The sequence below is a fragment of the Psammomys obesus genome, unplaced genomic scaffold (genome assembly GCF_907164565.1).
Source record: "Psammomys obesus unplaced genomic scaffold, mPsaObe1.curated_primary_1811, whole genome shotgun sequence".
Lineage (NCBI taxonomy): Eukaryota > Metazoa > Chordata > Mammalia > Rodentia > Muridae > Psammomys > Psammomys obesus.
In genome coordinates this window covers 1,649,691-1,663,183 of record NW_026587216.1, presented here as the reverse complement: position 1 = coordinate 1,663,183, position 13,493 = coordinate 1,649,691, and positions in this window count along the sequence as shown.

Below are 13,493 nucleotides of genomic sequence, written 5' to 3'. Positions count from 1 at the left end.
GATATTCTGCCTTTGCATGTTTTATGAGATTCTCAAAGAGCCTTGTATCTAGGAATGATAAGGATGATTCCAGTATCACTCAGCACAGTAGTTTTCAAACTGCAGATTGCCTCTCATTGCCAGTGAGTGTGATGCGGTAGGTTTTCACCATTATGTAAAAATATGGTACAGATTAAAAGAAATAGAACTTAGAGGCAGTCAAATAACAAAGACAAATATTTGCTGTAAAACTTATGTTCCAGGTGTGTGCTTCCGCTGGGTCCCATTATAAGTTGTTGTTGAATGCAGAAAAGATCCAGTCTTGGGGTGTGTGTTCTTTCAGTTCTGGATAAAGATGAGAAACAAAGGACTTTGGGTCTAAAGTCTGAATTAGAAAAGCTTTTCAATACAACACACTGAAAGACGTGTGGTGAGATGAGTTACTTACTCTATGTCCTCTGTCTTAGATCACTTCCAGTAGGTGTGAAACATCTTCCTCCATTTCCAACCATAGCATCAATTTCTTTTTTTCCCTACAAATCACAAGAAGTTGAGTAGCAACACCTGCCCCGGTAAATTTGATTTCAGAAACCCAGGCAAGAGATGAGCTATTTTGACTGGCATCTATCTAGGCTTACATTTTCTTGCCATTTAAATATTACTGAAGCCTCCAGGAGAGTTCTGCAAAAATAATCAGCACTTGCCTTTGCCCCAGTTTCCTCGTGGAATGAGAGGGAACTTGTGCTCATGCTAGCTAATCAAGTTCAAACAATTGAACTCGAAACGAAACTTTCACAGATCAGGCTAAAGTATTTAAATTTCAGTTTAAAGCCACAGGCAGGCTTCAGTTCATCTGAGGTTACTTTTCAAGTTTTCCAAAGGAATGGTTGGCTGGCTAATTTTGTTTGGTTTTCCTTTTTATTTGTAAAAGATCATAAGATATGCATAAGTTAATTAGTATATAGTTGGCATATGGCACTTTTTAAGTTTTACTCAAACATAATTTAGATGCCTTGAGAATATATTGCTATCTTAGAGTAGAACTTGACACATGTGCCTGGGAGCAGTTGAAATGTGTCCATAGAAAAATAAAATCTATTTAATTTTTAATTATCTTAAAAAATCTAAATAATTCGAGGGAGGGGCTACAGCCAGGATACAAACTGCATACATTGTAATAACTAAACAAACAAACAAATAAATAAATTGCCAAAGAAAAATCTAAATAACTATACAGAACACGGTCAATAACGTAGTGGTGGAATCTTTAATTTCCATACTGATATGCAAGGCCTAAAAGCCTGTGACGATCACTCGCCACAAGCTGCAGTCTAGAGAGGAAACTGTTCAGTGCTAGTGTGAGAAGACGACAGAATCAGGGGAGGAAGTGATTAAGTCTCGAGACCAGAGCACACTGAAAACTCCTTCTGAGAGCCGTTTCTGACACTTCTTACCTTCCCCTGGCAACACTGTCCACGCCATAGGACACAGCATTCACGACGACACCTTGGGGGCAAAGACGAGGCTTTCTCCAGACACTGATCTTGTCCGCACTGTAGTCATGGACTTTTTAGGCTCCCGTGTTACAAGATACGTTTCTGCTGGTGATGAATGGCTCCGTCTCAGGCATCGTGTCATAATTCCACAAAGACAAGTAAAGAAGAGGTTGTGCCAAATGGAGACATTTATATCCCATCTAAAACAAAACTGTGCCGCTTAAATCCAATCAATTTTGGCTGTAGGAAAAGTTAGACCCTGTGTTTCTAAATGCTTTAGCTTTTTTCATATAAGCCAAAAAAAATGGATTTTATAAATGAGTTGCTACGCTGCTTCCCAGGTGGCCGTGTTGAGGGAACTGTGCCTGTCAAAGCATGCCTTTGAAGGTTGTATCTCACCCTGATCCTTACACTTCTCTCTCTGCTTCTCGCCTACTCTTAGGACAGGCAAAACTCCTCCATGTGCTGCACAATTTTGTAAGAAGGGATGTGCACGGCTAGGAGGCATGCATTTGGATAGACAAGTTGTCTGTCAAGCGCATAAATAGTATCAGCCCAGTAAAGAGAACCAATTGGTATTACGAGGCAAATAAGATCTTAAAAAGAAACAACGGAGGAAATAGAAAACAGACAAACTTGCCGAACAAATAGGACACAAGAGAAACTCTGCTCTATAACTCCAGGTGGGTTTTCAGGATGTTAGCATATCCCCAAACCCTCATTCTTTTGAAAATGTAGAAATGCGGGTTGTTTGTGTTTTCTGGAAGGAGGAGTATTCTAACTCATGAATAGTGAGTAATTACAAACTGTGGCTTCATCTAGCTTTTAAGGGGCGAGGATAATGAGTAACCGGAATCACGAACCAGATTTGAATCACCTAGTTCTTCAGGTGTTACACTAGCATTTCCATGGATAGGGGCAATTACATCCGGAAGATACCAAATTAGCACCTCAGAGCTCTAATTAGAGCCAGATATGACAGTTCAGGATTACAGCCACATTCAGAATTGAAGAAGTATATTTCATCTTAGTTGCACTTTTAAAAAAGACTTTTCATCCCAATTTTATCCCAGCCAATTTATTAATGTGTGTGTGTGTGTGTATTCCACAAACACGAAAATGTAGACAACCACTGAAAGAGCACTAGGTAATGGGTCTTAGTAAATAATAATGGGTAAGAATGTTGTAGACACATGAGAAATGATCTACCAACACGCATGTGACTGATCTTTCTGAAATCTATTTGTTTGGATATTCTTTTCCTTCATCTTTATAAACACAAATGGTCTTTTTCTCGTCTTTGGAGAGTTGTGAAATGAAGCAGCCATTATTTTTCTTTAGTCTTCAAAAAGGAGAGAAAAGGAGACTACAGTTTTGAATCTAAATAAAATGTTAAGACTAAAACTATTAAAGACAGCAAAAATGGCTGAAGTGATCTGTTTGGCTTCATAATTTTACACAACTCAATTTTATTTAATCTTTAATATGTGTCTTGAAAGGTATATGCTCATCACAGCTATACAGGCAAAAAAAAAAAAAGCATAACCCTTCTGTTGTCAAAGATTTTCTCTTTCAGCTTCATTACAAGTGCAAACTAATACTATGCAAGAGAATGCATGAAGAGATGGGCAGTAGGAGTTCTGCGGACCAGAGACAGGAAGAGAATTGTTTGAGTCTGACTTGGAAGGACATGTGAGGTGTATCCACCAGAGCCCATGTGGCCCATTTGCTTAAAGCAATGAAAGAGAAATGCAGACAGGTTGAGGGGTGATTGTGTAAAAGCCTGGTGGGTCCAACAGTGCAGTTTGACTTCTGGAATCCCTGTAAAATGGTCTACATAAATCACATACAGGACAGGTGAAAATTCTATGTGTTTGATGTTGGTTTTATTCTCAATTTCAGATTTGTAACCTGCACTTATTCAGACACAACATGTTCACAGGACTTCGTGACCGGGAACAACATATCTCAGGAATATTAACCATCTTTCCAAGGGACATAAGGGTTTAAAAAAGTATGCCATATAGTGACCATAATTAATAGCATAATGTTGAGAAACTCATAAGAGCAGGTTTCAATTGTTCTTGCTACAAAAATTTAAAGTGTGAGGTGATGCATATGTTAATTAGATAATTATAATAAATAATTACAGATTATTACACAATATAATTTTGCACATGTGAAATACATATGCCTTAGATGTGTATATGCACACACATGTATATATGTTTGATTACATACAGGCTTATCAACCAACGTAAAATAACAAGTGTGAGTTGCCCTATCTTGTAACTATAGGTGCTGTGTCTGCCTGGTTCACAGACTTACCTGGGTGCTATAGAGAGGGTTGGTTCAACAGAGCAGGGCTGAAGATCTGCAGGATTGTTAACCCGCCACGGATGTCTGAACTTCTGGGGAAAAAGCTGTATGGCTGAACAAATAATGCTGTGAGCAGTTTAAATTAAGAAAAGTTTAAAAGGGCTGCCAACTAAAAGTGAGCCTATGCTTTCATAAGCATATTCTACACATGAAGGACTCATACAAGCCTTTTTTTTTTTTTTAATTTGATCTTCTATGGCCTTTTTCCTGTTGTCAGGTTTAACACATGAGAGATACTCTAACAGATCACTGCAACAAAAGAGCAGGGCTTTTTCCAACTGCAACTGTCCCCTTTGCTATTTCTCTCTTTGCTGAAAAAGCATTTTTCAAGGGTTGATGGGCACATGGGTTGGGATGGCTTTGACAGAAAGGATTCTGATTCAGGGTGTGGGGTGAGGCCAGAGATTCTATATTTCTAATAAGTGCCCAGTGCTACTGCTGCTGTTGACTTGCAAGTCACACTGGAAGCAAGGACTGAGAGAGCTACTGGCTGCTTTGTAATAAAAAGAATCGTGAATAGTCCTCAAATGATGAAAAAAAAAATGTCTTACCAAAATCAAGCACTCTTCCGCTCTACATAAATATTCCTGGTTTGTTGAACTTATGGTCAACAATAGCATATCATTAAGTTTAATACACGAGCAATATAAACATGTAGACATTAGAATTGGGGAAATAAAGGATATAATAAATCAACCACTGGATTGTTCCAAGTGAAACCTGGGGCAGGTTACTAGGTAACTAACTACAGAAGGGGCCAAGAGGGTGACAGAAGACCTACAAAAGACAGTAGGAAAGCACACAGAAAAGTCACCTAGCCAATCTTTGATGTGATAACTTCACAATAATCACAATTCATGTATTATCCAAACACGAACAACTTTAGAGCTGTTAAACCCAGGGAAATACTTTGGCCCACATCAAGCTCTAAAGGGATTCTTTCAGCAAGTGTCCCCATCTGTCTATTGGGCTAAAACACACAACGTTTCCCGTGTTCAACAATAATTCACTGTGTTCTGAGAAACCAGGACAAGCTGGGACTTAATTTTGTAAAATATTATACGCAAGATTCAAATGTGTCTTCTTAGAACAAAGTCCAGAATGACAAAATCCACAGTGAGCACAGTTACTCAAGATATTTGTTTTATGTGCTAATTAAGCAATAACACAGGGACATCTGCTGACGCTCTTTTCTCTCAATTCCAAAGTTTACAAGTAAAGTGGATTTTCATAACTTTTTTTGAGATCTGCCTTTAAGTCATCAACCTCAGTATTAGAACTACATGGAAAAAGCAGAGAAGAATTATAAGCCAAACCAAGTGGCCAAGAAAATCCACACACCATTGGCTTTGAACCTGTAGATTTAAGAAAAGGTGATCACCTACCATCTAACCCCGGCCTATCAAGTCTCACTAGGACTGCCTGCATCCCTTCTCTGTGGCCTGGCAAGGGACCTTCATAAGAGGGAGGTGATCAAAGATTTGGCAACAGATTCCATGTCACAGACAGCCCCTGCTCCTCTTCCTAAGGAACCCACATAGAGACTGAGCAGCCTATTCGCTACCTGAGGAGCAGGGCAGAGGAATAGGGACTAAGAGGCAGGGAGGGTGGGGCTGGGAGATGAGGGGGGGCGACAATCAGGATGTGAAATGAATAAATTATAAAAAATAAATTAAATTAAATTAACTAAAAAGAGAAGGTGGTCACAAGGTAAAGGCACCTGACTTCGGAACAAATCGCCTTTGTGTCGGAAAGTGTATAAGTGACTATATGTATACGTATGTGCATATATGTTATTCTAAATAGCTGTTATTTGAAACCATCATAATTGTGTTGTAAATGTGTTTCTATTTTGTATTCACCCAATATAATGGAAAAACACTGACTGCAATTTTATAAAATATAGATTTTCCTCTTTCCAGAAAGAATATTTACATAATACGGTGGTTTGAATAGGAACGGCACCCACAGACTTGTGGTTTGAATGCTTGGCCTGTAAGGAGTGGCACTATTGGAAGCTGTGGCCTTGTTGGAGGAAGCGTGTCATTGCTTTAAGTGGTTCTGAGGGTGATTTGAATAGTGGGGCCTGGCTCAAGAGGTTCATAGGAGAAGAATATTTAATATGTTGCCTGGATATTGTTCTTATGATATTTTGGCGAAGAAGGTAGCTGCTTTTTGCCCTTGTCCAAAAAGTCTTCATGAGGCTAAATTGAAGAGTTTGGGATTAATGTCCTTTGCAGAGGAAATTTCAAATGAGTCTAGTTTTGACTCTGTCCTGTGGTTATTAATGGTCATTCTTATGAGGCTCTATAATGAAAAGGAGCACACTTAGCAAGGAAAAATATAAACCGAACAGTTCAAAAAGAAAACAAGTACCGGAAATGGATAGAGCTAAGCCCTGCATACAAGGAGATAGATTAAAGGAAATTAAGGAAGTAGAGACCTCAGGACAAGAACCCACCCGACTGAGCTTCCAACTTGTGAAAAAGAGCTAAGGAACAGTATAGGTTCAGGTTTGGTGGTTCACATCTTAATCCCAGCACTCAAGAAACAGACATAAGTAAGACCAGTCTGGTTTACAGAGCGAGTTTCAAATTTAGGTAAATGTAGACGGTAAAAGAAACCATCAAAAACAGAAGGCTAGTGAAGATGTAATTGAAGGAAGCAGCCATGCTCCAGCTCCAATAAGTAGCAGACCTTAGCAGCTTTGGCCATGTGGTCCTGGCTTTAGAGTCAAGGAAAGAAGAAAGGGGTTATGGAAAAATCCCTTCACAGCCAAGAAAGCCACTGGGGATACGTGTGTGGCAGAGATGTTCCTGCTTGGAGGCCGAGAGAGGCGGCCATTGCATGAAGCTGTGAAGGCAAAGCCTGGATTGCCTTAGAAATCCCAAGATGCTTGAGATTCCAGAACCCTGGGATACCTGGGAAGGGAAGCTGCTGATAGTGGGTAGAGCCAGCTCAAAAGAGCGAAGTGTATTCCATCTCAAAAGAGAGAACTGTGTCATAGTCAACAAAACTGAGAAGAGTTGGAGATCTGAAAAGTGCTTTGACATCAGACTTGGAGATGCAGAGTTTGGAGTTTAGCCAGTTTCGGTCTTGCTTTGGCTCAGTATTTCCTAACTATGTTCCCTTTCCTCCAATTTGGAACAGTAATGTATATCCTGTGCCATTATATGTTGGAAGTATGTGGTCTGCTTTTTAATTTAGATTTTTCACATAGGGCATTACAGTTATGAGAGTGCCTTGACAGGGTTGAGACTGTAATAATCTATGGGAAGTTGGACTAAATGCATTTCCGCATTGTGGTATAGCTACAAGCCTGTGCAATAGGAGTGTCCTCCAAATAGACTCACGAGTTTGAATGCTTGGTCCATAAGGAGTGACACTATTAGAAGTTGTGGCCTTCTTAGAGGAAGTGTGTCACTGTGGAGGTGGGTTTTGAGGTCTCCTATGCTCAATCTAGGCTTATGTGGCAGTCCCTCTCTGCTGCCTGAGGATCAAGATGTAGAACTCTTAGCTCCTTCTCCAATGCCACGTCTGCCTACGCACCACCATACTTCTCACCATGATGAAAATTGACTAAATCTCTGAAACTGTAAGGAGACCCATTGTGTTTTGAAACCCTAAGACTGGCAACTAATTCAATCTCTTAAAATAAAGACACATCAAAATCATGGTGTGTAGCTCATAGAAGTTCAGTATCCAAGTGGGTTCCATTGTAATAGGAACAGGGACTGTCTCTGACATGAACTGATTGGCCTGCTCTTTAATTACCTCCCCCTGAGGGGGAAGCAGCATTACCAGGCCACAGAAGAAGACAATGCAGCCACTCCTGATGAGACCTAATTGACTAGGATCAGAAGGAAGGAAAAGAAGTCCTCCCCTATCAGTGGACTTGGGGAGGGGCATGCATGCAGAGGGTGGAGGAAGGGATGGATTGGGACAGGAGAAGGGAGAGAACCACAGGGGGGGACACAAAGTGAATAAAGTATAATTAATAAAGAAAAAAATAATAATAAAGAGAATTAAAATAAAAAAAATCATGGTGTGTTCATTCGCAGTCAATGTCATATTACTTTTGTGTGTGTTGTTGTATTTTGTGTGTGTTGTTGTGAATACATGTATACTCATGTATGGGTGTGTGCACACATTCAAGCAGGTGCACATGAGCATGTGTGTGCATGCAGAGACCAGAAGAAGACAATCACTCTCCACCTTCTTTTCTGAGACACAGTCTCTTGCCGATCCTGGGGTGTGCGATTCTGCTAGACTCACCGCCAGTTATCACAAAGGATCCCCTGTCTCTGCCTCCTCCACGCTAGGATCATAGACACCCAACATGGTACTCTACTTTTTATGTGGGAACTGGGGATCCGATGTTATACCCTCACCCTTGTGTGACTAGCAGTTTACCACCTAAACCACTTCCCTAGCCCTCCCCCCAAAGGTCAAATCGTTACAGAACCCCTCCAGAAATAATATTTGTGCTGTCGATTTGTTTTTAAGTACTGAGAATATTACAAATTTAAACTTGATGTTGAAAGGGATCATAAGGATACCCCAAAAATTATCATCATCTTAATTTAAGCATGCTCATTTAACAGCATGTGTCAAAGCATACACATTTTCTTAGCTGAAAAGAAGATGAGTGAATGTTGTGATTCCCGCTGTCCCTTTCTGGATTGAGGCACTGCCTACCTGTTTGGCTTTGCCAGGTAAGGATTACTCATTTCCTCTGACATCTTCAAATGCTCTTCTAAACATCAGGTGACATCATCTGTTGCTGTGGCAACTTCTCAAACCTTAGCAAAAGCTTCCAGATGAAAGCATTCGGTACCAAGCTCATTAGCCATGGCCTAGAGCTGCTGTGCTCCGGCTCCCGAAGTTCCTGTTTAGAAAGCCTTGTTATGTGAGGTTGCCAACCAGCAATCCATTAAAATATATTAAGCAATCACTCATCTCCCTTAATGGCCCAGCTACAGACATTTGCTTCCTGCTGGGACCAAAAAGTGCTCTAGATGCAGAAACTGGGAGTTATTTTCCATGGCAGAATTCTCTGCGTGTCCTATCTTTCCTTACAACTTAAATGGGGTGATAAGTAGGAGCCTGGAAAAATAGGTAACAAGGGGATAGAAAATTCAAATTGTCTATTTAAGACGACAGAGTTCTTCCTTTCTGTGATGGCTCACAAAATGCGTCAAAATTCAAATTTGAAAATAATGAGTTTTCCTTCAAATGCTCCTCTGAACTGTGGCCAGCAGCACCGCTTTGGGCATGTTTTGCAATTTATAGCAAAGCAGGTTACAAGGCAAAGCAGGTTTTATTTATTTATTTATTTTTTTACTGTTTTAATTTTTTTCTAGTCTTTAATAACAGCAACTTAACTTGAGGTAGTAATAGGTCTCACCTTAAAGCACAATAATTTCAGGAGTCAAAATGATGCCCTTGTGGAATTATTTGGACAATGGATTTGTTAGGATCAAAATTGAAAACAAATACAATATGTCGTTCAGATATAACTGCATTCATTCATTTTTCCACTTGTCTTCTGATGTTTTCTCTTGGAACGGACAAATCTTGGATTAATAAATATTGTTCATGATCAGTGTTTGAAACAGAACTCTTGGATCATGAATCATACAACCAGGCTCCACATATCTTGGTCACCAACAGCTCCTTCAGAACTCTCACTAATGCCAAGCAGGATACACAGATAAAGACATGAACAACAAATATACATTTCCCCCAAAGTTTAGTCGGCTGGACAGATGTTCCTCAACAATAACATATAGGGGTTATTTTTCTCTTCCTTTGAATTCTTAAACTGCTTATTTTTCACCTATGGCTAATTTATAATTCAAATATTACTCATGCTTAAGAGGTTTATGCTAAATTTCCAGAGTAGGACTATGAACCCTGAGGGGTCAGGAAGCCTGTCCTCTGTGCCCACAAGATAAATAGCACATAGTACCCCCTACAATACCCAGGGCTACTGTTGACTCCCTGAGTGTTGTATGAAGAATGGTTTATTATTGTTATTGCTGTGGTTGTTTTATCTTCTTTTCTTCAGCAAAAGACTCTGGAGCCTGAAAAATGAACACATTTAAGTGACAAATGTGAGGAGCCGATATCGTTCAGCTGTGACCCAGAATGCAATTTTTGCCATTGTGTTAAAAAAAATGCATATATGCATAGTCATTTCCATGCTAAGACTAAGCCACACTGATCTGCCTTCTGTTCCCAAAAGCAGAACACAGTACATAATTGTGTACATGGGCTTCATCAAATAGCTGAGGGCATTTTGGTTACGACGAACTGACTACATCTTCCCTATTTTATTAGGTGCGTTGCATTCTTCAGCTATCGGATTTTCATCAGAACTGTCTTTGAGAACATTTTATGGATATCCATTTATGCTTCTGTCACTCATACTTATTTGTATGTAATCAGCCTAAAATGGCTACTGCCGTGAAATCTGTGGGTTTATTCAACAGGGAGATACAATACTCAATTATTCCGAGAACTCTGGGACCATATATTTTAGCACCTATAACACTGTATCCTTTTGTTAAGGGAGGCAAATTATTTTCCCCTAAAAGAAAAGATGAAAGAGCACATTAAAGAGCTAGCTCTAAGGAAAATCAGGGAATCGTCAGATCCCGTCCGTGTTCAGATTCCTTGCAGATTCCTGAAAGCGGTAGTTAACTATGAAGGTGCTTTTTGAAGCAAGGGCAAAGTAGAATGTTGGAAATGGTATCCAGAGTCAGCATCGAACTCAGTAATTCTCAACCTATGGGTCATGACCCCTTTGGAGAATCTATCACCCCTTTGCAACCTCTTGTTGCACCTAATTTAAAAATAATTTAAAAATCACACTAAAATCTGTACACCTAAAGAAGCTAAGCAAGAAGGAAGACCCTGGGTAAGATGATCAATCTTCACTCAGAAAGACAAACGGGATAGACATCGGAAGAGGGAGAAAACAGGGAACAGGACAGGAGCCTACCACATAAAACCTCTGAAAGATTATACCCAGCAGGGTATTAAGGCAGATGCTGAGATTCATAGCCAAACTTCGGGCAGAGTGCAGGGAATCTTATTGAAGAAAAGGGGGTGATGGAAAGACCTGAAAGAGTCTGGAGCATCACAAGGAGAACCAAAAGGTTCTTTTCTGAGATTTATACCCTAACCAAGGACCATTTATGGAGATAACCTAGAACCCCTGCACAGAGGTAGACCATGGCAGCTCATTGTCCAAGTGGGTGCCCAACTAAGGGGAACAGGGACTATCTCTGAGATGAACTCAGTGGCTGGCTTCTTGACCACCTCTCCCTGAGGGGGGAGCAGGCTTACCAGACCACAGAGAAAGACTATGAAAGACAGTCCTGATGAGACCTGATAGGCTAGGTTCAGATGGAAGGGGAGGAGGACCTCCCTTATCAGTGGACTGGGGAAGAGGGATGGGAGGAGATGAGGGAGGGAGAGAGGGCAGGATTGGGAAGGGATGAGGGTGTGGCTACAGCTGGGATACAAAGTGAATAAATTGCAATAAAAATGGTCAAAAGTGTGTAAAGGAAGAAAAACAAAAAACAAAAAACAAACGAATAACAGCAGCAGCAGCAGCAGCAGCAACAAATTCCCAACATGAGATTTGATACTACATCGCTTACTGTCACTGTGAAGAAACATCTTTGACAGCTTCTAAAGAGACAGGACTTATTTTGACTCACACTTTGGGGAGATCTAGTCCAAGGTCATGTAGATCAAATATTCTGGGACTCTAGTGATCATGCCAAATGCTAATAGCTGGGAGGCATGGGCTGGGATCATACAAACCCACTAGGGCAGTGCTTCTCAACTGTGGGTTGTAAGCCTTTTGAAGGTCAAATGACCCTTTTACAGGGGTTGTCTAAGGCCATCAGAAAGCACAGATATCTACATTACAATTCATAACAGTAGTAAAATTATAGTTATGAAATAGTAACAAAACGATTTACGGTTGAGGGTCACCATAGCACGAGGAACTGTGTTAAAGGGTCACAGCATTAGGAAGGATGAGAAACGTTGATCTAAACAAAGATGTTCACCTAAGCCTGTGGGCTGCAAGTAGACCAAAAGAGCTCACTGTGTTGAAATGTCATTCAAAATAAACATATGCATGCTCTCGAAGCCAATGGACATGGGCTGGATACTGCTGGATTTGGTATGTGACCTAAGATCTTCTTCCTCTAATGTGTCCCAGAGAAATCAAGATAATTATTATAAACCATTCAGAAAGAGAAATTTTTGACAGCTCCCTGTGGGAAACTTTAGTAAGCAACACATGGAAATAACCAGATCTACTCACACTTGTTCAGATAACCGCGTCCATCTTTAAGAGACCCTAGGATAGAGCCAGCAAGATAGCATAGCTGCTAACAAGTCACCTGGTAACTTGAGTCCTATCCCTTGAATCCAAGGTGAAGGGAGAGAACTGCATTGTGACACACTTACACTGATATAAAATGGATATAGGAGAGTGAAGCTTCTTTCACATACATTTTATTTTCCCACGGGTCTAAGGCAGGCGTTCATTAACTCAATAAATGTTTATAAATTCTTCTCCATTATTGTTTACAATCCAGCTAGAAAGAAACATATTAATTACATATTCACAAACAAAATATAATTACAAGCTGAGATCACTGCATAAGGCAAAAACACAGAGTGCTATGAGATGTGACAACAGGCTGCCTGACAGAGGGGGCAGGGATTGGGGAAAGCACGGTCTTGTTGTCTGAAGGGCAGATGCCCTTAAAACATCGTTTCCTATAATTTGTTATGAAACAGTTTTCTTCATCTCTCTTCCTTTAATTTCCTCCTTCTTTCTTTTTCTTCTTCCTATATAATTATCCCTGTGGTTTATAATAAAGACAAGATAAGGTTGGTATAATGAATTGCATATATATTCATATCTCATGACCTAGCTCCCGCTGTGTGCTTTTCTAACAAATAATGAGGATGGATCTGTTCTTTGTACTAAGGTTCTTATTTTGACCAATTATTATCCAGTATCCAATAAGTAGATCTTATGTTATTCTGAAACAGTAATAAGATCATCCAGAAAGGTTCAGACAATAATAAGCACTGAGGACTCTCAAACATAGACAAAGTGTATGAAAAATGGAATTATCATTTGGAACACAGGAGACTATAGACTCTACCATTAGCATCCCATAAATCTTTTCATTTTTTATTTCTCTTTCTGCCTCTATTAATCTTCTCATCACCAGCTTTTAGAATCCCTTTACTTTAGTCCATGACTCTTTCTTATTTATGACTTCTACTGCCATGTGTCTGAGACAGAGTTGAGTAGGGTCTCTTAGTTGGGGATAATGAAGATGAAAATCTGGCGAACTCAGAGCAGCAAGAGTTAGTCTGCAAGCAAGAGATGAGAGAATAGAACCAAAGAAAATAATTCCAAAAACCTAGAGAAGAATCCAACCTTGGCACTAAACTAAACACTGACCAAAACATGAGTTTGGGTGATGTACTAAGAGTGGGGGAGATGGATTCAGAAGGAATATAGAAAGAATCCCTCAGCCTCACACAAAGTGAGGACAGGAAGAACCATTCGGAATGGTCAGGAGAAAAAAAAAA